The sequence below is a fragment of the Pristiophorus japonicus genome, chromosome 1 (assembly GCF_044704955.1).
Source record: "Pristiophorus japonicus isolate sPriJap1 chromosome 1, sPriJap1.hap1, whole genome shotgun sequence".
Lineage (NCBI taxonomy): Eukaryota > Metazoa > Chordata > Chondrichthyes > Pristiophoridae > Pristiophorus > Pristiophorus japonicus.
Window position 1 is genome coordinate 319589975 of NC_091977.1, and position 27501 is coordinate 319617475.

At 47.6% G+C, this 27501-nt stretch overlaps 1 protein-coding gene across 12 annotated transcripts in view; it reads left to right on the plus strand.

The window, feature by feature from the left end:
* znf516 (zinc finger protein 516) overlaps window positions 1–27501 on the plus strand; it is a 309840-nt gene that overhangs the window by 125415 nt on the left and 156924 nt on the right. The window lies entirely within an intron of this gene.

The window sequence follows — 27501 nt, forward strand, 5'->3', positions numbered from 1 at the left end:
GGGTGGGGGAGGCGAGGGAGGGTGGTGAGCAAGTCAAAGAAATGGCTTTTGAGGTACAAGAGCTCAGTCAGGAACAATGAGAGCAGAAGTTTTATAGAGATGGCTGAGAGAGGCGATGCTGAATGCTGTCTCACGTTTGTACTCCACCAGTGAGCAAGAAATCTGCTGCTCTCGGGAATAATGCCAAACTATGTGTATTGCTCACATATTGCTTTGTTTTACAATGTTGTCTTACAATGCACCTTAACAGCACCTCACTGACGGCGTGTCATAGAGAGAGAATGCACTGACAGCTCTTCATGCATTTTTCCAAGTGCACAGGTATGCCCCATGTTTCAGCAGAGTAATCAGCATTGCAACCGTATCAAAGCATTTGCCCTGTGGGCTGTGGAACATGACAAGGAACAAATATGGAAACAGAGACATAAGTTTCTTAATTAATGTTCTGACTGGGGGCGGTAGAGACCTTGAACTCGGATTTACCACATTTTTCCTTGTCTAGATTCACCATCAGATTGAGACAGCCATAACAACCTCTTTGCTGTTCCGCAGTCTGCTCCCATACAGATCTATGACTATAAGAACATAAGAAATGGGAGCAGGAGTAGGCCATTTGGCCCCTCGAGCCCGCTCTGCCAATCAATAAGATCATGGCTGATCTGATCTTGGGCTCAGCTCCACTTCCCTGCCCACTCCACATAATCCTTGACTCCCTTATCGCTCAAAAACCTGTCTATCTCCACCTTAAATATATTCAATGACCCAGCCTCCACAGCTCTCTGGGACAGAGAATTCCACAGATTAACGACACTCTGAGAGAAGAAATTCCTCCTCATCTCAGTTCTAAATGGGCAATCCCTTATTCTTAAACTATGCCCTGGTTCTAGATTCCCCCACGAGTGGAAACATCCTCTCTGCATCTACCTTGTCGAGCCCCTCACTATCTTATATGTTTCAATAAGATCACCTCTCATTCTTCTGAACTCTAATGAGTTTGGGCCCAACCTGCTCAACCTTTCTTCATAAGCCAACGCCCTTCATCTCAGGAATCAACCTAGTGAACCTTCTCTGAACCCCAATGCAAATATATCTCTCCTTAAATAAGGAGGCCAAAACTGTATGCAGTACTCTAGGGGTGATTCCACCAATACCCTGTACAGTTGTAGCAGGGCTTCTCTGCTTTTATACTCTATCCCCCTTGCAATAAAGGCCAACATTCCATTTGCCTTCCTGATTACTTGCTGTACCTGCATACTAACTTTTTGTGTTTCATGCACAAGGACCACGAGGTCCCTCTGTACTACAGCATTTTGTAATCTCTCTACATTCAAATAATAATTTGCTTTTTTATTTTTCCTGCCAAAGTGGATAACCTCACACTTTCCCACATTTTATACTCCATCTGCCAAATGTTTGCCCACTCACTTAGCCTATCTATGGGCCCAAGTTTCCGATATCTGCTAGAACGACGCACCTCCGAGAGGCCCGCCTATTTTGTGGAATGAAAAGCGACCAAAAACTTACCTCGCGATTCTTCGAGTGCAGCAGGCCTGTTCAGCAGTCAGCACGACGCAGCACAACAGCAGGGGGGGCGGAGCAACAGCCCTGGGCCAAAAAGAGTACGGACAGCTGCGCGCGTGCGCAGTAGCTTCTGGCCCCCAGATTCTGTGTGTGTGCTGCTGGCTGTGTGGGAGGGGCCCGAAGCATGCAGACTCTAGCCCTGGCCTACTGGGCTCCTGGAGCGGGCAGAGTGCTGATTTCCAGCCTGCAGCACACAGCCCCTAGCCCTGGCTGAATGGGCTCCTGCAGAGTGATGATTTCCAGCCTGCAGCACACAGCACCTAGCCTTGACCGGGCTCCTGGTGCTCCCGGACGGATAGGTGAGGTAGGAACTTTTTATTTTTTATTTATTGATTTATTGAATTATTTTTTATTTATTGATTTATTGATTTATTTATCATTTATTATTGATGATGGTTCTTTATTTTTAAAAGTGAAGTATTTAATGCTTTGGAAAATCCCCTAACTTCCCTTTAACTTTCCCCCCCTTATCTCTGGCTTACCTGTGCCTCATTCTAAAGTGTACGCAAGATTTTTCTGAGTGTACAAAAGTTGACACTTACTCCGTTCTAAGTTAGTTTGGAGTAACTTTTCAGTGCCTAAACTTGCAAAACAGGCGTTAAGTGGCTAGTAACGCCCACTTTTGAAAATAAAACTGAACTAAAACGAAACTAAACTTAACTCACTAGAACTGGAGCAAACTAAATGCCGTGATTTGCGATTTCTAAGATACTCCAAACTAAACTAGTTGCTCCAAAAAAAATAGGAGCAACTCCACCCGAAACTTGGGCCCTATATCCCTTTGCAGATTCTTTGTGTCTTCCTCACAACTTGCTATCCCACCCATCTTTGTATCATCAGCAAACTTGGCTACATTACACTCGATCCCTTCATCCAAGTAATAATATAGATTGTGAATAGTTGAGGCCCCATCCCTGTGGCACCCCACTAGTTACTGTTTGCCAACCGTAAAATGACCCATTTATCCCGACTCTCCAATCCTCTATCCATGCTAATATATTACCCCCAACCCCGTGAACTTTTATCTTGTGCAGTAACCTTTTATGTGGCACCTTAGCAAATGCCATCTGGAAATCCAAATACACCACATCCACTGGTTCCCCCTTTCCCCCTTATCCACCCTGCTCGTTACATCCTCAAAGAACTCCAGCAAATTTGTCAAACATGATTTCCCTTTTATAAAATCACTTGACTCTGCTTGACTGTATTATGATTTTCTAAATGTCCTGCTATTACTTCCTTAATTATGGACTCCAGCATTTTCCCAATGACAGATGTTAGGCTAACTGGTCCATAGTTTCCTGCTTTCTGTCTGCCTCCTTTTTTAAATAGGGCCATTACATTTGCGGTTTGCCAATCCGCTGGGACCTCTCCAGAATCCAAGGAATTTTGGTAGATTGCAACCAGTGCAGCCACTATCTCTGCAGCTACTTCTTTTAAGACCATGATAAGCAAGTGACCGGCAGCAGGACAGTAGCAGGCGATGGGGCAAATCATGTGGTTATCTCTTAGGAGAAAGCCATATATCTATGTCATCTATCCATCCTGCTCAACTGACTCAATAAGGCGAGATTGAACACACCCAGACAGTTACCATAGTAATGCACATGCTGCTCGTAACTTTACATCGAATTTACAGCACAACAACAGGCCACTCGGCCCATCCTGTCTATGCCGTGTTTATGCTCCACACGAGCCTGCTTCCACCCCTCTTCATCTCAGCCTATCAGCATATCCGCCTATTGCATTCTCTCTCGTGTTTATCTAGCTTCCCCTTAAATGCATCTATGCTATTCACCTCAACCACTCCCTGTGGTAGCAAGTTCCACATTCTCACCAGTCTCTGGTTAAAGAAGTAACTTTACATTACATTAAAGTTGTACATTAAAAACGGCACATCATACAGACTTGAGATCATCTGACGCACAATTGCTTTAGCCATTCAGTACCATATCTGGCTGGATCACATCAAGTGCTATCAAGCCTCACTGTCTTCTGACAATGCCTCCCCACCCCACCTCCCTCCACTTCTCTAGGATCATCCTGGAGAGCATTGATAGCCCCTAACTGTTCTTCTCCACCACCAAACGTGCCTGAAAGGGTGGTGGAAGCAGAGTCAATAGTAACTTTCAAAAGGAAATTGGATATTTAGCAGGGCTTTGGGAAAAGAGCAGGGGAGTGGGACTAATTGGATAGCTCTTTCAATGAGCCGGCACAGGCACGATGGGCCAAATGGCCTCCTTCTGTGCTATAAGGTTCTATGATTCTAAACCCCCTCTTTCCTGACCCCTTCACCATCATCTCTAACAAGTGTGAGGAGCTTGTAGACTACTTTGTTGCTAAGGTTGAGCTACCCCCAGGCTCCCCATTGCCCCAGCCCTAAACCCCTGTCTTTCTCTACATTCTCTCCTATCCCCACTGTTTGGTTGAGTGAATGTATTTGCTTCATGGATTCTTTGCTTAAGAATTCATAGCAACATATTGCTATTAAGAACTAGTTGGTTTATTAACAAAGGTTTAACAATCACACAACACAATACCACTTCATTCACTAGGCTGACAACTGCATACCTCATCGTGGATGACCTAGACCCAAATGACTGGGGTTTTATTGAGTCTTGTGAACACCACGTGACTGGCTAAGCCACTCACAATGCAACAGCTCTACAAACTTGTGAGCATCCTCACAGGTGCATACATTACATTAAGGAAGGGATGTTGGCCAGGGCACAGGAAGAACTCACTGCTTTTTGAATAATGCCGTGGGATTTTGTTCATGTCCATTATGGTAAAATGGTCAAATATCCAAGGAGAACAAGTTAAGAATTTGGAACTTACAACAACTTGCATTGCTATAGCACCTTTAACGTAAATGTTGTCCAAAGACGCTTCAATGATAGGCATATGGAAAATTACTGCCATACAAGTATTGCGCAGAGTCTACAGCACAGAAACAGACCATTCAGCCTAATTGGTCTATGCCAGTGTTTATGCTTCATATGAGCCTCTTCCCAGTAAAAGGAGGTAGTTGGGAAGCCCTTGGTCATCTGAAGTGTTATGAATCTAAGAAAACACTATCAGGGAAGTCCATTGAACTGAACAGTATAAGTAGATACGAGAGGCATTTGGACATGTTTGCGAAGGACGAAAGGATTGAAGACATGGTGAGAAGGCATGTAATGGGGTTGAGCTATGGAACCTTGACAAGCCTAAACATCTTTTCTTGTAAAGTTCAGTGTAAACTTGGAATTAAATCTTCACAGGAATCATGTTCGCGGGAATACTTGGAATGTTTTTTTTCGGAAAATGAGCTCTGAACAGCTGCAGGAAGGTAGATAAAATTAATTCTCGCGAATGTATAGGAAAAAGTATGAAGTGGTGACGGAAACATGAAAAATATCAGCGGATAGTCTACAGGAAAAATCTGTTCCCATTCTAGGAATGCTGGAAACACCAGGATAGTTTAAGATTATATTTTAATTTGCTGGGTCTTCTCTCTTTCTCGCTGTCAGTACTTGTTTTGGCACAGTTACCTCAGGCTGGAAGTAATGTTCCAATAGATACAGAGAACTTTCCATGCGACTTTGCATCAAACTCACAAATCCCCAGATTTCACAATCTATTTTAATTTGGTACAAGGGATGGGTGGGAGGAGAGGAAGTTCGGACAACAGCTGTTTGTTGTGTGGACGGAACTTATGCATCTAAATTCCTCCCAAGTTTAACATAACAAAGAAGAAAAATGTCCACTGCATGTCTTGGGATGAATTTCAGTTTTCGTTTTAACAAACGCTACATTATATACAAATATCCTTGAATAAGCGTATTCGGTGAAATGCAAAATCCTCTGTCCCACTCAGTTTGTTTTTCTGTGCCCGTGTCCGAACGCGCACCAAGTCCCGTTCATCCATCATTCCTTAGCAACGACTCGATTTTAAAATTCTCATCCTTGTTTTCAAATCCCTCCATGGCCTCGTCTCGTTCTATCTCTGTTACCTCCTCCAGCCCCACAATCCTCCGAAATATCTGCACTCCTCTAATTCTGGCCTCTTTGTGTCAGCTGTGGTTCAGTGGATATCACCTTCACCTCTGAGTCAGAAGGTTGTGGATTCAAGTCCCACTCCAGAGATTTGAGCACAAAAATCTAGGTTGACACTCCAGTGCAGTGCTGAGGGAGTGCCGCGCTGTCAGATGTGCCGTCTTTCGGATGAGACGTTAAACCGAGGCTCCGTCTGCTCTCGGGTGGACGTAAAAGATCCCATGGCACTATTTTGAGGAAGAGCAGGGGAATTATCCCCTGTGTTCTGGCCAATATCTCTCAACCAACATCACTAACATAGATTATCTGGTCATTATCACATTACTGTTTGTGGGAGCTTGCTGTGTGGAAATTGGCTGCCGCGATTCCTACATTACAACAATGACTGTCCTTCAAAAATATTTAATTGACTGTAAAGCGCTTTGCGATGTCCTGAGGTTGTGAAAGGCACGATATAAAGACAAGCCTCTTTTTTTCTTTATCTATTGCTGGAGGTGGTTGCAGCGATATGATAGAAAGGATTCGAAGCTTAGGGTGAGGATTTCAAATTTAATATGTTGGGAAAAATGCACCACTCACGCTTATCGATATTGAAATTGATTTGTCATTTAGATACCATTCTGCAGTTTATCAACATCTCTTTGTATTTTGTCGCAGTCCTTCTCAGTATTAGCAAAACCTTCCAATTTGGTGTCCTGTTTTGAACTATCCTTATTTAAAGAATTGTGAAATGTGCAGTACATCATCATCATCATCATAGGCAGTCCCTTGGAATCGAGGAAGACTTGCTTCCACTCTTAACATGAGTCCTTAGGTGGCTGTACAGTCCAAGACAAGAACCACAGTCCCTGTCACAGGTGGGACAGATAGTCGTTGAGGGAAGGAATGGGTGGGTCTGGTTTGCCGCGCACACTTTCCGCTGCCTGCGCTTGATTTCTGCATGCTCTCGACGATGAGACTCGAGGTGCTCAGCGCCCTCCCGGATGCATTTCCTCCACTTAGGGTGGCCTTTGGCCAGGGACACCCACCGTCAGTGGGGATGTTGCACTTTATTAGGGAGGATTTGAGGTTGTCCTGGTAACGTTTCCTCTGTCCACCTTTGGCTCGTTTGCCGTGAAGGAGTTCCGAGTAGAGCGCTTGCTTTGGGAGTCTCGTGTCTGGCATGCGAACTATGTGGCCTGCCAGCGGAGCTGATCAAGTGTGGTCAGTGCTTCAATGCTGGGGATGTTGGCCTGGTTGAGGACGCTGACATTGGTGCGTCTGTCCTCCCAGGGGATTTGCAGGATCTTGCAGCGACATCGTTGGTGGTATTTCTGCAGCGACTTGAGGTGTCTACTGTACATGGTCCATGTCTCTGAGCCATACAGGAGGGCGGATATTACTACAGTACAGCTCTGTAGACCATGAGCTTGGTGGTGGATTTGAGGGCCTGGTCTTCGAACACTCTTTTCCTCAGGCGGCCGAAGGCTGCACTGGCGCACTGGAGGCGGTGTTGAATTTCATCGTCAATGTCTGCTCTTGTTGATAAGAGGTTCCCGAGTTATGGGAAATGGTCCACATTGTCCAAGGCCGGGCCGTGGATCTTGATGACTGGGGGGGCAGTGCTGTGCGGCGGGGACAGGTTGGTGGAGGACCTTTGTCTTACGGATGTTTAGTGTAAGGCCCATGCTTTCGTACACCTCAGTAAATACGTTGACAATGACTTGGAGTTCAGCCTTTGTATGTGCGCAGACGTAGGCGTTGTCCGCGTATTGTAGCTCGATGACAGAGGTTGGGGTAGTCATGGACCTGGCCTGGAGACGACGAAGGTTGAACAGGTTCCCACTGGTTCTGTAGTTTAGTTCCACTCCAGCGGGGAGCTTGTTGAGTGTGAGGTGGAGCATGGCAATGAGGAAAATTGAGAAGAGGGTTGGGGCGATGGCGCAGCCCTGCTTGACCCCGGTCCGAACATGGAGTGGATCTGTAATGGATCCGTTGGTAAGGATCACGACCTGCATGTCATCGTGGAGCAGGTGGAGGATGGTGACGAAATTTTGGGGCATCCGAAACGGAGGAGGACTCTCCATAGACCCTCACGGTTGACAGTGTCAAAGGCCTTTGTAAGGTCGAAGAAGGCCATGTATAAGGGCTGGTGCTGTTCCCTGCATTTTTCTTGCAGCTGTTGGGTTGTAAAAATCATGTCCGTTGTGCCCCGTAGGGGATGAAATCCGCACTGTGACTCCGGGAGGAGCTCCTCAGCCACAGGGAGAAGACGGTTGAGGAGGACTCTAGCGACAACTTTCCCAGTGGCTGACAACAGGGAGATTCCTCTGTAGTTGCCGCAGTCGGACGTCCCCTTTTTTAAAGATGGTCACGATCACTGCATCTCTGAGATCTCCCGGCATGCTCTCCTCCCTCCAGATGAGAGAGATGAGGTCATGTATTCGTGCCAATGTGAAATGTGCAGTACATGCGGTTATTGTATGACCTGTTTTACCACCTTTTTGGTTCTTTTCTTGTATATTTAAATATTGCTTTCTGATGGCACTATTGAGAAGTTGCTGGGAGGAGTGACTAAGTTTAACAGCGAGGTAACTCAATTATTAGATGCAGCTGAACTGATTAAAAAAAGTTAGTGAAGCATTTTGGGTAAGTTATTGATTATTCAGTACCTTATAAGTTGTTAAGTAATGATCTCAGTGATCTCAGAAAAGAAATACTTGCATTTCTGTAGCGCCTTTCATGACCTCAGGATGCCCCAAAGCACTTTAGAGCCAAGGAAGTACTTTTAAAGTGTAGTCCCTGTTGTAATGTAGGGAAACGCGGCAGCCAATTTGCGCACAGCAAGCTCCCACAAACAGCAATGTGATAATGGCAAGATAACCTGTTTTAGTGATGTTGAACTGAGAGAGCAGACGGGGCCTCGGTTTAACATCTCGTCGGAAAGATGGCACCTTTGACAGTGCAGCACTCCCTCAGTACTGCACTGGGAGTGTCAGCCTAGTCAGCTGAAGTCACAAGAATCTACAATTAAAAGGAAACAACAGTCGACACAGAGGGACCACATTACCATTCTAATCATAATTGTTTGGGTCATAAAAATAGCATTGATGATAAAACTTGCCTCAATTGTTCACGTACTTTTGACTCCAGAGCTAATTGTTTGGCAGAGACTCTTCTTGTGTTGATGTATTTTTACACATCAAAGTTAGGTTTGGCGTTGCATCATAGGCATGGCCAGGTCAAGCCTAACACTTCGGGCTTTGATTGACAGCGGGGGGGGCGGGGGGGGGGGGGGAAGGAAGGCTTTTACAACTAGCTTCGATCCCCCAAATTTTGGAAGTTGTGGAAGGAAGAGTAACAAGAGTACCGTCTTTAACGAAGGGGAACGCCCCAAGGTGCTTCACGGAGACGCAAGGAGAATCGGGGGCCAAGCAAAAGAAGGACAGAAATAGGACGATGGCTAAAAATGTGGTACGAGTGGTAGGTTGTAAGGAGGGTTGTAAGGGAGAGTGGGAGGTGGAGTGGTTTAAGGAGGGAATCCCAGAGTGTGGGGCCTAGTCGGCTGAAAACACGGTCTCCAAAATGAGGGGGGCTACGCACGATGTCAGAATGGGAGGAATGTAGAGTTTGGGAGGCGGGGGGGAGGAGTTGTCGATCTGGAATTCTGAAGGGAGCAGTGAGACCATGAAGGGATTTAAACAGCAGTTTGAGAATTTAAAATTTGGCACATTGGTAGGCAGGAGCCAGTATAGGCCAGCAAGGATGAGAGTGATGGACAATAGGAACTTGGTGTGGGATAGGATATGGGCAGCAGACTATTGGATGATCTGAAACTTAGGGAGGGTGGAGGATGAGGGGCCGGCCAGCAGAGCATTGGAATGATTGAGTCTGGAGCTGACAAAGACGCGGTGGAGGGTTTAAGCGGCAGATAGGAAGAGGTAGGTGCAAAGGTGGGTGATGTTACTGAGGTGAAAGTAGATAGTCTTTGTGATGGAGAGGATATGGGGTCGGATAGCTCAACTGGGGTAGTATAGGATGCCAAGGTTTTGGTTCAGTCTGAGACAGTGGCTGGGAGCAGGATAGAATCAGTGGTTCGGTAACACAGTGTGGGTTGGGGACCGAAGACAATGGCTTCAATCTTCCCAGTGTTCATCACCAAGCTCAGCCGAGACAAGAGAGTCGATATTGGGGACAGTAACCTTCCTGGGCCGGGACTTTTAGTGCGTGCCGTGGAAGTCCTGCCCCCAATGCAGAATTACCCTTACCGTCCCTGAAAGGAAGCGGAACGCAATCTCACACGCTCCACTTCCTTTGGGGGTGGTAACTGGGGCGGGGAGTCAAGCGCTGCATGGATGGTCCGCGTAACACTTACGTGCTTCAACGGGACCCCCCTTCGATTAAAGTGGAGGGCCGCTGTGCATCTGCACGGCCTCTGATGGCCTTCACTGGGCCACCAGGGTAGAGTCCGACCGTGCCTGCAACCTGGCACCCAAGACGGAGTGCTGCGCTGCACGATGGCGGCCCGCACCACACTAAGGCCGCCATCGTCAAGCCGACCCAAGAGGTGGGTGACAAAAAAAAGATGGCGGCCCAGGGCGCTGCGCCCTCCCCTTTAACCAGCGCCCCGAGAGCGGATGTTGGCCAGCTTTATGACCCGCGGGCCAGTGAGGGGTCGCCATACACGCCGATGACATCATCGCCGGTTGCGCAGCGCCCCAGGGTGCTAACCGCGGGGCGTGGCACTGCTGTGCCAGCGCCTCGGCAAACTCCCGGGCAATTTTCTGGGAGTCTGTAGTGCCCCCTGTTAGGTATCTGGACTTGTATTTACTCTGTACAGCCACCAGAGGGCTCATCCCCTGGAGTCCCAAGGGATCCCATAATCCCTTGGGAGCACAGGTATTTAAGGAAGCTTCACAGGTTGGAGAGGCACTTAGGAGACCTGCAATAAAAGACTAAGGTCACACTTTACTTTGAGCTCACAGTGTTCAGTCTGACTCTTTCTCCATACATAACAACTGGCGACAAGATACAGATAGCGAACCCAAAGATGCAGAGATCAGTAGGCATCATGGAGAAATTCTCGGAGGAAGATGATTGGGAAACTTTTGTGGAGCGACTCGACAAATACCTCGTGCCAATGAGCTAGGTGGGGAAGAGAGCGCTGTCAAACGAAGGGCGATCCTCCTCACCGTCTGTGGGGCACCAACGTATGGCCTCATGAAGAATCTGCTCACTCCAACGAAACCCACTGAGAACTCGTATGACGATTTGTGCACACTGGTCCGGGAGCATTTGAACTCGAAGGAAAGAGTTCTGATGGCGAGGTACCAGTTCTACACCTACAAAAGGTCTGAAGGCCAGGAAGTGGCGAGTTATGTCACCGAGCTGAGACGCCTTGCAGGACATTGCAAATTTGAAGGACATTTGAAGCTCATGCTCAGAGACTTTTTCGTACTTGACATTGGCCACGAAACCATACTTTGCAAACTTTTGACTGTAGAGACCACAACCTTGAGTAAGGCCATAGCGATAGCCCAGGCGTTCATTGCCACAGTGACAATACTAAGCAAATCTCTCAGCACACAAGTGCTGCTACAAGTACTGTGAACAAAGTGATGTTGTTTTTGAATTGTAATGTACAGGGCAGGTCACACATGCCTGCAGCTACACATCTAAAATGTCTCAGAGACCACCATCAAGGCTGATGAATGCAAGGCCATTAACACCTTTTGGTGCTGCGGGGGTGATCGTCGTTTCCATTCATACCGATACAAGGAGTACGTTTGCAAGGGCTGTGGAACAATGAGACACCTCCAACGACTGTGCAGGCGAGCTGCAAAGCCTGTTAAACCTGCAAACCACCATGTTACAGAGGAGGACAGATTCATGGAGGATCACGATGAACCAGAGCCTCAGATCGAGAAGGCAGAGGTACATGGGGTGTACACATTCACCACAAATTGTCCCCCGATAATGCTGAATGTTGAACTAAATGGACTCCCGGTATCAATGGAGCTGGACACGGGCGCGAGCCAGTCCATCATGGGCAAAAAGACTTTCGAAAGGTTGTGGTGCAACAAAGCCTCAAGGCCAGTCTTAACTACAGTTTGCACGAAACTAAGAACTTACACAAAAGAACTGATTCCTGTAATCGGCAGTGCTACCAGAAAGGTCTACGATGGAGTGGTGCACCAGCTACCACTTTGGGTGGTACCAGGCGATGGTCCCACGCTGCTCGGCAGGAGCTGGCTGGGAAAGATACACTGGAACTGGGACGACATCCAAGAGCTATCGGCCGCTGACGACACTTCGTGTGCGCAGGTCTTAAACAAATTTTCTTCGCTGTTCAAACCAGGCATCCGGAAATTCCAAGGAGCAAAAATGCAGATCCACCTAATCCCGGGGGCGCGACCTATTGGGTTCCTAACACAGATGAGGCTGCACACAGGGAGGTTAAAGTAACAGTGACCTCAGTCTTTAATAAGACACTCCAGAGTGAGGAACAGGCTTATATACAGTGCTCCCAAGGGATGCTGGGATCCCTTGGGACTTCAGGGGATGTGCTCCCTGGTGGCGGAACATGGGAGTGCATGCTTTACAGATACACAACACGACCCATCCATCACAAGGCGAGAGCAGTACCGTACATGATGAGAGAAAGGGTAGAGATCGAGCTAGACCGGCTGCAAAGAAAGGACATCATGTCCCCAATCGAGTTCAACGAATGGGCCAGTCCTATCATCCCAGTCCTCAAGGGAGACCGCACCATCAGAATCTGTGGCGATTACAAAGTAACTATCAATCGTTTCTCCCTGCAGGACCAATACCCACTACCAAAGGCCGCGACCTCTTTGCAATGCTGGCGGGAGGAAAGACATTCATGAAGCTGGATCTGACTTCAGCCGACATGATGCAGGAACTGGAGGAAACATCGAAGGCCCTCACCTGCATTAACACGCACAAAGGTCTTTTTGTTTATAACAGATGCCCATTTGGAATCCGATCAGCAGCGGCGATATTCCAGAGAAACATGGAAAGTTTACTGAAGTCGGTCCCGCATACCGTGGTCTTCCAGGATGACATCTTGGTCACAGGTCGGAATACAGTCGAGCATCTGCAGAACCTGGAGGAGGTTCTTAGTTCACTCGACCGCGTGGGGCTCAGGTTAAAATGCTCGAAGTGCGTTTTCCTGGCGCCTGAAGTGGAGTTCCTGGGAGAGAGGATTGCGGCGGTAGGCAACAGGCCCACCAACGCGAAGACGGAGGCAATTGAGAACGCACCGAGGCCACAGAACGTGACAAAGCTGCGGTCGTTTCTAGGACTCCTGAACTACTTTGGTAACTTTTTACCGGGTCTCAGCACACTGTTAGAACCACTACATGTCTTACTACGAAAAGGGGACGAATGGGTTTGGGGTAAAAGCCAAGAAAATGCCTTTGTAAAAGTGAGAAAATTGTTATACTCAAACAAATTGCTTGTGTTGTATGATCCATGTAAGCGTTTGGTACTAGCATGTGATGCGTCGTCATATGGCGTCGGGTGTGTATTGCAACAAGCTAATGATTTCGGGAAACTGCAGTCGGTTGCTTATGCATCCAAGAGTCTGTCTAAGGCTGAGAGAACCTACAGCATGATTGAGAAAGAAGCGTTAGCGTGTGTCTATCGGGTAAAAAAAATGCATCAATACCTGTTTGGGCTAAAATTCGAATTGGAAACTGACCATAAGCCACTTATATCCCTGTTCTCCGAGAGTAAAGGGATAAATATCAACGCGTCGGCCTGCATCCAGAGATGGGCGCTCACGTTGTCCGCATACAACTACGCTATCCGCCACAGGCCGGGCACAGAAAACTGCGCCGATGCTGTCAGTAGGCTGCCATTGCCCACCACGGGGGTGGAAATGGCGCAGCCCGCAGATCTAGCCATGGTTATGGAAGCATTTGAGAGTGAGCAATCACCCGTCACTGCCCGGCAGATTAAAACCTGGACAAACCAGGATCCCTTCTTGGGCCCAAATTTCGAGCCGCGCCTAGAACGGCGCAGTCCCAACCTGGACGCCGTTTTTCGCGCCACAAAGTGCGTCTAAAAAAACCCTCCAGATTCTCCACCTCCCTGCAGGTCCTCTGGCCCTCGGCGCAGCGCAGCAGGAGCTGTAGGGGGCGGAGCCAGGTCCCTGCGCTGAAAACAGTGCCGGGACCTCTGCACATGCGCGCTACAGTGGGCACGTAAATGCAGTAGCTCCAGGCGCCCGAAACTGTGTGGGAGGGGCCCGAAGCACGCAGCCCCTAGCTGTGGCCGAATGGCCTCACTGGGTCTGCGTGAATAAGGCTCCTCCCACGGCCAGCTCCTGCTTCCTCCTGACTCGACTCCCGCTTCCCGCCCCCGGACCGGACCCGACACCCGCTCCCCCCCCCCCTCGGCCCCCCCCCCGGACCGGACCCGACACCCGCTCCCCCCCCCCCTCGGCCCCCCCCCCCGGACTGGACCCGACACCCACTCCGCCCACCCCCACCACCCCCAGACTGGATCCGACCTGACCTCCCTCCTTCCGACCTGACCTCCCTCTCCCTCCCTCCCTCCCCCCGACCCGAACCGAACCAACCTCCCTCCCACCACCCCTCCGACCCGACCCAATGCCACCTACCTGTAAATCTGGTGCCGGGGACGGGCCCTGCCTGAAGTCTCGGGTCCGACCCGTTCAGCCTCCCTCCCCCTTTTCCTTCCCCCCCACCCCCCCCCCCAATCTCCTTCCCCCCACAATCTCCTTCCCCCCCAATCTCCTTCCCCCCCCACCAATCTTCTTCCCCCCCCACCAATCTTCTTCCCCCCCCAATCTCCTTCCCCCACCCCCTCCCAATCTCCTTCCCCCCCAATCTCCTTCTCCCCCCCGCAATCTCCTTCTCCCCCCCCCCGCAATCTCCTTCTCTCCCCATCCCCTTTCCCCCCCATCTCCTTTCTCCCCCTTCTCCCCTTTATCCCCTTCTCCCCCCTCCCCCCTTCTCCCCCATCCCTCCCCCTTCTCCCCCATCCCTCCCCCTTCCCTCCCTCTGCTCCCCCCTCTCTCCCTCTACCCCCCTCCTCCCCCTCCCCTCGCTGTCAGAAACACAGACACTGACAGACAGAGAATGAGAGACACACAGACAGACAGAGAGATAGAGACACTGACAGAGACACACTTGTGGGGGGGCATCCCAGCACGCTGTTGGAGGGCTCCCGGTGCTGCAGTCGGTAAGTAGAAAATATTTTATTTATTGATTTAAAAAAAAAATTATTTCTTATTAATTTTTTTTGATTGATTTATTGGTTGATTTATTGATGTATTTATCATTTATTATTGATGATGGCTCTTTATTTGTAAAACTGAAGTGTTTAATGTTTGTAAACTTCCCTTTAAACCCCCCCCGCCCCCATTCCCTACACCTGATTTGTAACCTACGCCTGATTTTCTAAAGTGTAGACAAGGTTTTTTCGAGCGCACAAAAATCTTCACTTACTCCATTCTAAGTTAGTTTGGAGTAAGTTTTCACTGACGAAACTTTGAAAACAGGCGTAAGTGGCCGGACACGCCCCCTTTTGAAAAAAAATTCTGTTCCAAGTGAAACTGACTAGAACTGGAGCAAACTAAATGACGGGAATTCCGATTTCTAAGATACTCCATTCTACACCAGTTGCTCCTAAAAATCAGGAGCAAATCATGTGGAAACTTGGGGCCATTATCTCTAGTCAAAAGCTGTGTGCTTCACGGGAGCTGGTCCAGTGTCCCAGTGGAAATGCAGGAAGAGATAAAGCCGTTCCAGCGGCACAAAAATGAAATGTCTATACAGGCAGACTGCCTTCTGTGGGGCAATCGAGTAATGGTCCCCAAGAAGGGCAGAGACACCTTCATCAATGACCTCCACAGTACCCACCCAGGCAACGTAATGATGAAAGCGATAGCCAGATCCCAAGTGTGGTGGCCTGGTATCGATGCGGTCTTAGAGTCCTGCGTTCACAGATGTAATACATGCTCGCAGTTAAGCAATGTACCCAGGGAGGTGCCGCTAAGTTTATGGTCTTGGCCCTCCAAACCGCAGTCTACGGCACACGTTGACTATGCAGGCCCGTTGTTGGGTAAAATGTTCCTTGTGGTTGTAAACGCGTACTCCAAGTGGATTGAATGTGAGATAATGTCGGCTAGCACGTCCGCTGCCACTACTGAAAGCCTGCGGGCCATGTTTGCCACACAGTGCCTACCCGATGTCCTGGTGAGTGACAACGGGCCATGTTTTACCAGTGCTGAGTTCAAAGAATTCATGACCCGTAACGTGGGCAAACATGTCACATCTGCCCTGTTTAAAACATGTCACATCTGCCCTGTTTAAAACAGCATCCAATGGTCAGGCAGAGAAAGCAGTGCAAACCATCAAGCAAGGCTTGAAGAGGGTAACTGAAGGCTCACTGCAGACTCGCCTATCCCGAGTCTTGCTTAGCTACCGCATGAGACCCCACTCACTCACTGGGATCCCACCTGCTGAACTGCTCATGAAAAGAGCACTTAAGACAAGGCTCTCGTTAGTTCACCCTGATCTACATGAACAGGTAGAGAGCAGGCAGCTTCAACAAAGTGCATACCATGATAGCGCAAATGTGTCATGCGAGATTGAAATCAATGATCCTGTATTTGTATTAAATTATGGACAAGGTCCCAAGTGGTTTCCCGGCACTGTTGTGGCCAAAGAGGGGAGCAGGGTGTTTCGGGTCAAACTTTCAAATGGACTCATTCACCAGAAACACTTGGACCAAATCAAACTCAGATTCACAGACTATCCTGAACAACCCGCTTTGGACCCTACCTTTTTTGATCCCCCAACATACACACCAATGGCAACCGGCACCACGGTTGACCACGAAGCAGAACCCATCATCCACCAGCCCTGCAGGGCCCAACACACCAGGCAGCCCACCAATGCCAGCTGCACATCAGCCCAGCGAGGGCCCAACAAATGATTCAAGAACACCAGCTTTCACACCGAGACGATCAACCAGGGCAAGATGGGCCCCAGATCGACTCACATTGTAAATAGTTACACTATTGACTTTGGGGAGAGTGTTGTTATATATGTGGACTTGTATTTACTCTGTACAGTCACCAGAGGGCTCATCCCTTGGAGTCCCAAAGGATCCCATAATCCCTTGGGAGCACAGGTATTTAAGGAGGCTTCACAGGTTGGAGAGGTAGAAAGTGGTGGTAGAGAGATAGAGTTGCGTGTCATCAATGTACATGCAGAACGTGACCTATATTGGTGGATGATGTTGCCAAGGTTCAGCATGTAGCTGAGGGAGAAGAAGCGGCCAAAAATTTGGAGTGCTGGGAATGGTGCAGAGTGTAAAGAGAGACCAATGCTGAAGGTGCACTAGCTACAATTAGATAGGTAGGAGTGAATTCAAGCCAAAGGTAATCTCTCCGTTGGGAGACCCCACCTCCCACCCAGCCCCTTCTGAGTCAGTGGATTGTTTTGAGACAGTCAGTGACACTGAGGCAAATTGAAGGCGTGGCATATATGGTGTCTATATATTGTGGCCCTTCTGCCAAACTCTCACAGGAGTTACGCCTTGCAGTGCTCCAGAAGGACAGAAGATTTTTAGTTCTGATCTTTTAAGTTGGAAAGGAATAGAAAGGGAAATTAGCATGTATAAAAAAAGAACAGAGAAGGTTAAGAGGTGACCAAATAGAGGTTTTGATGAGTGTGAGGGTTTGGATAGAGTAGCTACAGAAAATCTATTCCTTCTGGCGAGAGGGTCAATAACTAGGAGTGGAACTAAACTACAGAACCAGTGGGAACCTGTTCAACCTTCGCCGTCTCCAGGCCAGATTCAAGACCACCCCAACCTCTGTCTTCGAGCTACAGTACGCGGACGATGCCTGCATCTGCGCACATACTGAGGCTGCACTCTAGGACATAGTCGACGTATTTACTGAGGCATGGGCCTTACGCTAAACATCCGTAAGACAAAAGTCCTCCACCAGCCTGTCCTAACTGCACAGCACTGCCCCCCAGTCATCAAGATCCACGGCGCGGCCCTGGACACAGTGGACCACTTCCCATATCTCGGGAGCCTCCTATCAACAAGAGCAGGGATCGACGACAAGATCCAATACCGCCTCCAGTGCGCCAGTGCAGATTTTGGCCGCCTGAGAAAAGGAGTGTTTGAAGACCAGGCCCTCAAAACTGCCACCAAGCTCATGGTCTACAGGGCTGTTGTAATATCCGTCCTCCTGTATGTCTCAGAGACATGGACCATGTACAGTGGACACCTCAAGTTGATGGAGAAATATCACCAACAATGTCTCCGCAAGATCCTACAAATCCCCTGGGAGGACAGGCGCACCAGCATGAGCATTCTCATTCAGGGTAACATCCACAGCATTGAAGCACTGACCACACTGGATCAGCTCCGCTGGGCAGGCCACATAGTCCGCATGCCAGACACGAGACTCCCAAAGCAAGTGCTCTACTCGGAGCTCCCTCACAGCAAATGAGCCAAAGGTGGGCAGCAGAAACGCTACAAGGACACCTCAAAGCCTCCCTGATAAAGTGCAATATCCCCACTGACACCTGGGAGTCCCTGGCCCAAGACCGCCCTAAGTGGAGGAAGTGCATCCGAGAGGACGCTGAGCACCTTGAGTCTCAACGCCGAGAGCATGCAGAAATCAAGCGCAGACAGTGGAAAGAACGTGTGGCAAACCAGTCCCACCCATTCCTTCCCTCAATGGCTATCTGTCCCACCTGTGACAGAGTCTGTGGCTCTCGTATCGGACTGTTCAACCACCAAAAAACTCACTTCAGGAGTGGAAGCAAATCTTCCTCAATTCCGAGGGACAGCCTTTGATGATGATGGATGATGATATATAGCGAGGTAGTGCAACACTTAAATGAATAAATCAAGACTTTTGCAGGTAAATTAAACATTTTATTCCTTTAACAGGTTTAGAAATTAGTTTTATAAATAGAGGGATAAAATATAAAGGCAAAGAGATCATGCTAGAGCTTTATAAATCACAGGTAAAGACTCAGTTGGAGTATTGTGGACATTTCTGGGCACCACACTTCAGGAAAGATGTAAAGGAGGTTTACCAAGACGCTACCAGGGATGAGGGACTTTAATTATGAGGAGAGGTTGAAAAAGATTGGTCTGTTCGCCTTCGAACAGAGAGGAGCAGGACGAGTGTGCTTTGCCAGGATAGTGGGCTTCCCCATGGTACAGTGTGCCATTGACTGCACCTATGTGGAATTGCGACCGGCATGTAGCAATCCTGAGATCTTCCATAACAGCAAAGACTGTCACTCACTTAATGTGCAGTTGGTGTGCGACCACGCCCGGCGCTTCCTGATGGTCAATGCCCGCTATCGTGGCAGCAGTCATGGTGCCTTCATCCTGTGTCATTGCAGTGTGCGAGCAGTCTTCTAGCCACCACACCAAACTCGAGGGTCTTCTTCCAGTTGAAGTTGGGAGTGGAATGAGAATGAGGTGCTGTAGTATCAATGCATCTCCCCTTTCAGTACTGAATAAAACCTGTGCCACAGATGACTGAGCATTAGACTGGACCCGATATTGGCCTACCTGTTGCGTTAAACCAGAGCAGCGGTTTTAGTGCTGAAATCAAGACTACAATCATGTTAACGAGGACTAGCATAAATTTTGCGTGCTACCTGGACCATTTTAACGTGGCGCAGCTTAACACTGCCTGTTTCGTGGCCATATCCAATTTCTCGGCCATAGTTTTATATTTTAGGATTATTTTTTCAAGAAGAAACCTATAGCTGATGGCTGTATTACTGTAATATCTGGGTGTGCTTCAGCATCACAGAATTTCAGTGTGAACTGGAAACTTAATTGTCTGACCCTTGGGAGACTATTTTTTCATCAAACTGGCAGCTTAAGAATGAATATAAGCTTGTTTTATGTGGATTGTGCCTTCCCAGTAGATATTTATAGCAAAGTTCATTTGTTCATTTATTTCCCTGTTTCTAGCAGAATAGCCATAAATATGAGGAGAATTTTATTTTGATGCAACGAGTTGTAATGATCTGGAATGCAGTGCCTGAAAGGGTGATGGAAACAGATTCAATAGTAACTTCCAAAAGGGAATTGGGTATATACTTGAAAAGGAAAGATTTGCAGGGCTATGGAGGAGGGGAGGGGAGTGGGCTTAATTGGTTAGCTCGTTCATAGAGCCGGCAAATGGCCTCCTTCTGTGCTGCATCATTCTATAAATACAAATTAAATCACCAAAGCTTTCATAAATTTGTTGACTAATACTAATAATAATATAGAAAATCAGTCGAAATTAGTGTTGGGTAACCGAAGGAAGGAATTAATCGAGTAACCACTCCTGCTACTACATCTGATACTATAAAAGATTGCTTTGCTTCATGTCACATGTGTAATTACATACAACTTCAGAACAGATTAAAATGCCGTGCCTTCAAATCCCAATGGTGCAGGTCAATCAGGCTATGTACATGAAGGCACCATTACAAAACCGATCTATATTGTTATGATTTTGTCTTTATTTGTTAGCTGTGGTTCAGTGGGCAGCACTCTTGCCTCTGAGTTAGAAGGTTGTGGGTTCAAGTCCCACTCCAGAGACTTGAGCACATAATCCAGCCTGACTTTCCCAGTGCAGTGCTGAGGGAGTGCTGCGTTGTCTGAGGTGCCGTCATTTGGATGAGACGTTAAATCGAGGTCCCGTTTGCCCTCTCAGGTGGACGAAAGATCCCATGGCACTATTTCAAAATATCCTGGCCAATATTTATCCCGATCGTTAACAGAGATTATCTGGCCATTATCACCTTGCTGTTTGTGGAAACTTGCTGTGCACAAATTGGCTGCCACCTTTCTTACACTACAACAGTGACTACACTTTAAAATGTACTTCATTGGCTGCAAAGTGCTTTGGGACGTCCTGTTGTTGTGAAAAGTGCTATATAAATGCTGGTCTTTCCTTTTTCTTTATCTTCTGTGCAGCATTGCCCCAGAGCTGATTAATGTAGATCTGACGTAATTGTCTCAAGGTTATTAACAATAAGTCTGTACTGGGTATTTATTCCTGATCCAGACTGGTGGATGTATAGTTATTTCAATTCCAGTCGAAAATTCAGCAATTATTTTCAAAGTTGGTTTTATTTAAATGATTGTCTTTGTTTATGTTGAAAAGGTATCTCAAACTGGAACTCAGAGTCATCGGATTTAGACTGAGTACTAAGAACATAAGAAATAGAAGCAGGAGTATGCCAAACAGCCCCTCAAGCCTGCTCCGCCATTCAATAAGATTATGACTGATCTTCGACTTCAACTCCACTTTCCCACCCGATCCCTATATCCCTTGATTCCCTTAGCATCCGTTAACACTACAGTACCATTTTGCTAGGAGGTTTTCTTTATGTCATTTTTAAATGTTGCCTCCTTTGAACTAGAGAGTAAAAGTGTGTAGCTTCAAGCATGTACAAGTTGCTGTCTTCAACGTGTAGGTTGTAGTATAGATTATATATTCCATGTTTGAACTTTAAAATGTGTTTAGGGGCCGAATTAGACTGAGGTTAAAGTAAGGCCTTTGTTGTGCAGTCACAGTATATATTTGATTCATTTCAGTTTTTGATCAGCTGTGTCAAATTGGCTTCGGTTGCCGAACATTGTAAGTCAGGATGAATTTAATAAATCAATAATCGTGTGGAAATGTTCCCATCTGCTGTTTTTCCTGGTTCCTCATACAAGGTCAGGAGTATTTCTATGATGCACATAAATCGCATTAGCCAAGGTAGTGCTGATTTAGGCTTAATTTTGACATGGATCACTTGAAAAGGTAAGCCTTGGATACCAATACAACAAGTGCAGTTTTAAGCAATCTCTATGATAAATTGTGAATATCTTATGTAGTAATATTATTAGAACTAGGGGTCACAGTCTCTGGTTAAGGGGTCGGCCATTTAAGACTGAGATGAGGAGAAATTCAGAGGGTGGTGAATCTTTGGAATTCTCTACCCCAGAGAGCTGAGGAGGCTCAGTCATTGAGTATAGTCAAGGCTGAGGGAATCAAGGGATATGGGGATAGGGTGGAAAAGTGGTGTTGAGGTCGAAGATCATCAATGATCTTATTGAATGGCGGAGCAGGCTCGAAGGGCCTACTCCTGCTCCTAATCCTTATGTTCTTATGTAAGGCTTTAATAGAAGAATAGCAAAACACTTGTCAGTTTGCTAATGAATATTTGTTAAAATAAGTAGTATGTATTTGAATATCATCTTCTTTGGGAATGATTCCATTAATTTAAGAATACAAATGGAACTTTAATTCACTCTTTTCATGTCTCTCAGCTGTTGAGATCCTGAGTTATGGTAGTTCATTTTAATCATTTCTTGATATGGGGAAGGGGTAGAGGAAATAATGTCGTTTGTTCATAACAGTTTATTGATTTCTCTGAAAATATCAAAGCCCTAAGGTTTTGTCATCAATGGTATTCTTGCTCTCAAAGCAGTGAATGCATTTCATGCCATCAATCAGTCCCAGGGTCTATTCAAAGCGGGCTTTTAGCCAATGATTCAGTTTTTTCAGGAGGATTTGGAAGGAAGGCCTGTTTTTGACTTTTGAATTCATTGTCCCATTTGAAGCACTATTCTGGCAATGTGCTATTCATTTACTTCTCAAGATTTGGAAAATAAGAGGTAGAAAGACATTTTTAGGACTGGATTAAAATCACGTTTGAATGTTCTGATGTTTTGCTGGCAGTGGAACAGACTTCAATTGGAATTTATTATTTGACCGCTGAGGGAGCTTTCACATTGTACGGCTTTTTCCATAAAACTTTGATGGTTTTCACCACTTGGTGGTGCTGGTAAATGACTAGTTCTATGGCTGTGTGTATCCATTGGTAATAATCGACTTTATATACAGCATGCTGAGTTAGCAAGAAAGATCTCGAAAGAAAGAAAGACTTGGATTTCTATAGCGCCTTTCACGACCACCAGATGTCCCAAAGCATTTTACAGCCATAAAAGTACTTTTGGAGTGTAGTCACTGTTGTATTGTAGAAAACGTGACAGCCAATTTGTGCACAGCGAGCTCCTATAAACAGCAATGTGATAGTGTTTTAATGATGTTCATTGAGAGATAAATATTGTCCAGGATACTGGTGATAACTCCCCTGTTCTTCTTTGAAATAATATTTTTTGGGATCTTTTACATCTACCTGAGGGAGCAGGTTTTACGTCTCATCTGAAAGACAGCATCTCCGACTGTGCAGCACTCCCTCAGTAATGCACTGGAGTGTCCACCTAGACTTTTGTGCTCAAGTCTCTGGAGCGGGACATGAACCCACAGCCTTATGACTTGGAGACGAGGCTGTTACCAACTGAGCAACAGCTGACATTTAATACATTTATATAACATCTTCTCATACCTTCAGGATGTTCCAGAACGCTTCATATGAATTACCTTTGAGCATCGTCACTCTTACCGTGCAGGCAAATGCACAGCCAATTTGTGCTCAGCAAGATCCCAGAAATGAGAGCAGTTAGTCTGGTTTTTCATGGTGGTTGAGGAAGGAATATTGATTGAGGAAACTGTTATATATGTGGACTTGAATTTACTCTGTACAGCCACCAGAGGGCTCATCCCCTGGAGTCCCAAGGGACCCCATAATCCCTTGGGGGCACAGGTATTTAAGGAGGCTTCACAGGCTGGAGAGACACTCTGGAGACCTGCAATAAACTTTTCTTTGAGCTCACAGTGTTCAGTCTGACTCTTTCTCCATACACAACAGCTGGCGATGAGATACAGATAGCGAACCCAAAGATGCAGAGAACAGTGGGCATCCTGGAGAAATTTTCGGAGGGAGATGATTGGGAAACTTTTGTGGAGCGACTCGACCACTACCTCGTGGCCAACGAGCTAGATGGGGAAGAGAACGCTGCCAAACGAAGGGCGATCCTCCTCACCGTCTGTGGGGCACCAACGTATGGCCTCATGAAGAATTTGCTCACTCCAGCAAAACCCACGGAGATATCGTACGACGATTTGTGCACACTGGTCCGAGAGCATTTGAACCCGAAGGAAAGCGATCTAATGCGAGGTACCGGTTCTACACCTACAAAAGATCTGAAGGCCAGGAAATGGCGAGTTATATTGCCGAGCTAAGACGCCTTGCAGGACATTGTGAATTTGAAGGACATTTGGAGCACATGCTCAGAGACTTTTTCGTACTTGGCATTGGCCACGAAATCATACTTCGCAAACTTTTGACTGTAGAGACCCTAACCTTGAGTAAGGCCATAGCGATAGCCCAGGCGTTCATTGCCACCAGTGACAATACGAAGCAAAATCTCTCAGCACTCAAGTGCTGCTACAAGTACTATGAACAAAGTGACGTTGTTTTCGAATCGTAACATACAGGGCAGGTCACACATGCCTGCAGCTGCACGTCAGCAGATGTTTCAGAGTCCACCATCAAGGGTGATGAATGCAAGGCCATTAACACCTTGTTGGCGCTGTGGGGGTGATCATCATTTTCCTTCATGCTGAAACATAAAACAAGGGCTGTGGAACAGTGGGACACTTCCAATGAGTCTGCAGGTGAGCTGCAAAGCCTGTTAAACCTGCAAACCACCATGTTGCAGAGGAGGACAGATCCACGGAGGATCACGACGAACCAGAGCCTCAGACCGAGGAGGCAGAGGTACATGGGGTGCACACATTCACCACGAATTGTCCAACGATAATGCTGAATGTTGAACTAAATGGACACCCGGTGTCAATGGAGCTGGACACGGGTGCGAGCCAGTCCATCATGGGCAAACAGACTTTAAAAAGGTTGTGGTTCAACAAGACCTCAAGGCCAGTCTTAACTCCAGTTCGCACGAAACTAAGAACTTACACTAAAGAACTGATTCCTTTCATCGGCAGTGCTGCCGTAAAGGTGATCTACGATGGAGCGGTGCACAAGCTACCACTCTGGGTGGTACTGGACGATGGTCCTACGCTGCTCGGCAGGAGCTGGCTGGAAGTGGGACGACGTCCGAGCGCTATCGCCCGCTGACAACACTTCGTGCGCCCAGGTCTTAAACAAATTTCCTTCGCTGTTCGAACCAGGCTTCTGGAAATTCGAAGGAGCAAAAGTGCAGATCCAGCTAATTCCGGGGGCGCGACCCATCCATCACAAGATGAAAGCAGTCCCGTACATGATGAGAGAAAGGGTAGAGATCAAGCTAGACCGGCTGCAAAGAGGGGGCATCATTTCACCGATCGAGTTCAGCGAGTGGGCCAGTCCTATCGTCCCAATCTTCACGGGAGATGGCACCGTCAGAATCTGTGGCGATTACAAAGTAACTATCAATTGTTTTTCCTTGCAGGACCAATACCCACTACCAAAGGCCGATGACCTCTTTGCACGCTGGCGGGAGGAAAGACGTTCACGAAGCTGGATCTGACTTCAGCCTACATGATGGAGGAACTGGAGGAATCATCGAAGTCCCTCACCTGCATCAACACGCACAAAGGTCTTTTTGTTTATAACAGATGCCCGTTTGGAATCTGATCAGAGGCAGCGATATTCCAGAGAAACATGGTAAGTTTACTGAAGTCGGTCCCGCACACTGTGGTCTTCCAGGACGATATCTTGGTCACAGGTCGGAACACAGTCGAGCACCTGCAGAACCTGGAGGAGATTCTTAGTCAACTGAACTACATGGGGCTCAGGTTAAAACGCTCGAAGTGGAGTTCCTGGGAAGGAGGATTGCGACGGACGGCATCAGGCCCATCAACGTGAAGACGGAGGCGATCGAGAACGCACTGAGGCCGCAGATTGTGACAGAGCTGCGGTCGTTTCTAGGGCTCTTGAACTACTTTGGTAATTTCCTACTGGGTCTCAGCACACTGCTAGAACCACTGCATGTCTTACTACGAAAAGGGGGCGAATGGGTTTGGGACAAAAGCCAAGAAAACGCCTTTATAAAAGCGAGAAAATTGTTATGCTCAAACAAATTGCTTGTGTTGTATGATCCATGTAAGCATTTGGTACTAGCATGTGATGTGTCGTCATATGGCGTCGGGTGTGTATTGCAACAAGCTAATGATTTCAGGAAACTGCAACCAGTTGCTTATGCATCCAGGAGACTGTCTAAGGCTGAGAGAGCCGACAGCATGATTGAAAAAGAAACGTTAGTGTGTGTCTATGGGGTAAAGAAAATGCATCAATACCTGTTTGGGCTAAAATTCGAATTAGAAACTGACCATAAGCCACTTATATCCCTGTTTTCCGAGAGTAAAGGGATAAATACCAAAGCATCGGCCCGCATCCAGAGATGGGCGCTCATGTTGTCCGCATACAGTTACGCCATCTGCCACAGGCCAGGCACAGAAAACTGCGCCGATGCTCTCAGTAGGCTGCCATTACCCACCACGGGGGTGGAAATGGCGCAGCCCGCAGATCTACCCACGGTTATGGAAGCATTTGAGAGTGAGCAATCACCCGTCACTGCCCGGAAGATTAAAACCTGGACAAGCCAGGACCCCTTATTATCTTTAGTCAAAAGCTGTGTGCTTCACGGGAGCTGGTCCAGTGTCCCAGTGGAAATGCAGGAAGAGATAAAGCCGTTCCATCGGCACAAAGATGAAATGTCTATACAGCAGACTGCTTTCTGTTGGGCAATTGAATAGTGGTCCACAAGATGGGCAGAGACACCTTCATCAATGACCTCCACAGTACCCACCCAGGCATCGTAATGATGAAAGCGATAGCCAGATCCCACGTGTGGTGGCCCGGTATTGATGCGGACTTAGAGTCCTGCGTTCACAGATGTAATACAGACTCGCAGTTAAGCAATGTGCCCAAGGAGGCGCCGCTAAGTTTATGGTGTTGGCTTCCAAACCGTGGTCTAGGGTACACGCGACTGTGCAGGCCCATTCTTGGGTAAAATGTTCCTTGTAGTTGTAGCCGCGTACTCCAAGTGGATTGAATGTGAGATAATGTCGGCTAGCACGTCCACTGCCACCACTGAAAGCCTGCGGGCCATGTTTGCCACTCACGGCTTACCCGATGTCCTGGTGAGCGACAACGAGCCATGTTTTACCAGTGCTGAGTTTAAAGAATTCATGACCCGTAACGAGATCAAACATGTCACAGCTGCCCAGTTTAAACCAGTGTCCAATGGTCAGGCAGAGAGAGCAGTGCAAACCATCAAGCAAGGCTTGTAGAGGGTAACTGAAGGCTCACTGCAGACTCGCCTATCCCAAGTCCTGCTTAGCTACCGCACGAGACCACACTCACTCACTGGGATCCCACCTGCTGAACTGCTCATGAAAAGAGCACTTAAGACAAGGCTCTTGTTCGTTCACCCTGATCTACATGAACAGGTAGAGAGCAGGTGGCTTCAACAAAGTGCATACCATGATAGCGCAAATGTGTCACGCCAGATTGAAATCAATGATCCTCTATTTGTATTAAATTATGGACAAGGTCCCAGGTGCCATCCCGGCACTGTCGTGACCAAAGAGGGGAGCAGGGTGTTTCGGGTCAAACTTTCAAATGGACTCATTCACCAGAAACATTTGGACCAAATCAAACTCAGATTCACGGACTATCCTGAGCTACCCACCTTGGACCCTACCTTTTTTGATCCTCCAACATACACACCAGTGGCAACCGGCACCACGGTTGACCACGAAGCAGAACCCATCATCCACAGCAGCCCTGCAGGGCCCAACGCACCAGACAGTCCAGCAAGGCCAGCTGCACATCAGCCCAGCGAGTGCCCAACAAATGATTCAACAATACCAGCTTTCACACCGAGACGATCAACCAGGGTAAGATGGGCCACAGATTGACTCACATTGTAAATAGTTACACTATTGACTTTGGTGGGGGGGAG